The sequence below is a fragment of the Phytophthora infestans genome, genomic scaffold (genome assembly GCF_000142945.1).
Source record: "Phytophthora infestans T30-4 supercont1.52 genomic scaffold, whole genome shotgun sequence".
Lineage (NCBI taxonomy): Eukaryota > Oomycota > Peronosporomycetes > Peronosporales > Peronosporaceae > Phytophthora > Phytophthora infestans.
Window position 1 is genome coordinate 666,392 of NW_003303707.1, and position 2,500 is coordinate 668,891.

A 2,500-nucleotide genomic window follows, 5' to 3' on the forward strand; every position below is an offset into this window, starting at 1 on the left:
CGGAGGAAGCGCGGATATGGAGGTGAAAATGGTGAAGGTGATGGCGCGAGGAAGGTGACGGCGCATGGGTGTGAATATGGAGGTGATGAAAGGTGACGGGAGGAAACGCATGATGTATATGACAAGTTGGTGTCGTACTTAAGCGGAGCGCGCGCTGTGCATGTATGAAGGTGTCGAAGGTGTTCATATTGCCTAAGACGCGTACGTGCACATGTCATGTCGCATAGGAAGCGTAGGTATGGTTGTGCAAGTCGTAAATGGCCACTTTGGTGGTTTAACATTGTTTCCAGGCCGCGTATGCGCAAATATGGGGTGCGGCGGCTATCTGCACTGCTGTGTATGAAGGTGTCGGTCTGTGTGGGGTTCCTATCGGAGAGAATACGTATGCTGCGTTGTAGGAGTGAGCTGCTGGCCACACGTTTGTATTGGAGTGCGCCACACCACCCCCCTTTTTGTTTTGTTACTATATAAAGTGTAGCCATCCACCCAGCCAATTCTGAGGGCCAGAAGGGGTATTGGGGGCCATCGTGTGCAGTCTATGGCCACGTATGTGGACATGTGAGTGTGTAAATGTGTTGTACCAATGTATACGAATGATAGACACTAATAGGCGTGTCGATCAAAGTCAAATGTAGACGGCCATCTTAGGCTGAAAGCACCATATCCCGTCTGCTCTGTGAAGTTAAGCAGCCTCAAGCTCGGGTAGTACTCGGGTGGGTGACCACCGGGGAAGTCCGGGTGCTGTCTACTTTTTAGCCCGTTTTGAGCTGTTTACCGACTTTGCGTGTGTTTGCAAACGCAAGATATGATGTCTGGCATGTGCCCACACGACATCTTGGTTTTAGTATGCCTGGCGAGCCACTACACACGAGATCTTGTTTTTTGTATGGTGTTCTTTAATTTGATTATTATGAAGATGAAAGAGAACCGTTAGAACGGGTATGAAGGGTGTTCTAGGGGTGCTTTTCGGTGCTCTTTCACGTGGACATATCGCAGCATGCGACATGTCAGCGGAACACTGTCTAAATTAATAAATACTGTTTTGGCCGATTTCTAAAAGCGTCTATAAAAGGGCATAAGTGCAATGACTCGTCTTTGTAACCCTGCGGCCTAGGCGTAGTTTTTCACGGGGAATCCGAATATCAAAGGTAGATTTATGTACAACATGTACTTTTTTTGCAACATGTACTTTTTATCTACGGGACATAGACATATGTAAAAACACACGGCGGAGCCGTTCCCGCAATCAGAATTTGTCTAACTCTTCTAGATCAAAAGTTATTCAGCGAAATGTGAGACTTTGTTTGGCATGCTCTTTTTTTAGGTGGTTTTTTCCGGTTTTATGTGCCGCCCGGCAGATCTGGCCTGCAGACTTTAGCAGAAAACTTGGCGCATGTGTTCGCACGACCGCTCCCAAAGTTTTACAAGCATATCTCCAGTAGTTGCTTCGCAATGATTTTTTTAGTGACGCCAAAAAACGCCATTTTCGCGGAAAATGGACACCTTGGACGGCCAAAATCACCACTTTTGGCCATGTTTGGCCCTGCACATCCAGGAAGCAAATGAGACTGCTCCGTATAAAAACTGCCTTAGGGGTGCTTTTATGCGCGCATTCCCGTGGTCAAGTCAGATTTTGGCTAAATTCAAATGCCTTGTCTATAAACACTTTTTTCGACCTAAATTTTCACCTGTTTTGTCCCGAAATGATAGCACCCATTCTTTATTTGCCTATATATCGCGAAGGAGGCAACTTTTTTCCTGTTAAGTATAGATAAAAAATTTAATTCGGCGTTTTAGCGCACGAGGAACAAAAGTCTCCATACAAGCTACCCTCGGTTTCTAATGACTTTTTGAGTTAGGGAAGCGTGGATCTTCTTTTTTTCTTGTTTCCAGGACTTCACATGAACTTCCAACTCAACTCGAATTGTCATCCCGGGCCCACCACGCATCGAAACGACACTTTTCTCGGAACTGGCGAATAAAAAATAGGTCACCAGATGCGCAAGAGTCTGGGATGACAGAATATCAAAACAATAACAGAATCGTTAGTACTTTTTTTGTCACCAGCGCCCTTTTTCTGTTTTCGCGTACATAATCGAGCATAACTTTATCAATTTATACCATATCGACCGATATCGATTGTCACGATAGTGTACTTTTTTTAGGCGCACATGATGGTAAAAAGAACGGCCACCTATTCCCAGCCGTTCTTAAGTTATGCTCTTTTAAAGATTTTACTTTAGAGATGACACACCCTCTCATTTCACTCCATTACATGCTCTTTTTGCTGAATTACGTGGCACAGACGCAGAAAATCATGGTTCGCAAGTCGAACATTTTTGAAGAGCGCATCGAAACGGACATTTTCTTAAAATAACATGGTATACAAAAAGTGCGTTCTTGAGCCTGTAGCAAACGATTTGCATCCATGACATCCCAAAAACTTAAAATAACATATCTCGACTCCTAGAATGAAATCGACGTGGATCCTTAGGGCAGT

At 44.6% G+C, this 2,500-nt stretch overlaps 1 non-coding gene across 1 annotated transcript; it reads left to right on the forward strand.

The window, feature by feature from the left end:
• Nucleotides 1-638: 638 nt before the first annotated feature.
• PITG_33299 lies at nt 639-752 on the forward strand. Its single transcript, XR_009934693.1, has one exon. It is a non-coding gene; the product is annotated as an 8S ribosomal RNA (ribosomal RNA).
• Nucleotides 753-2,500: the final 1,748 nt, after the last annotated feature.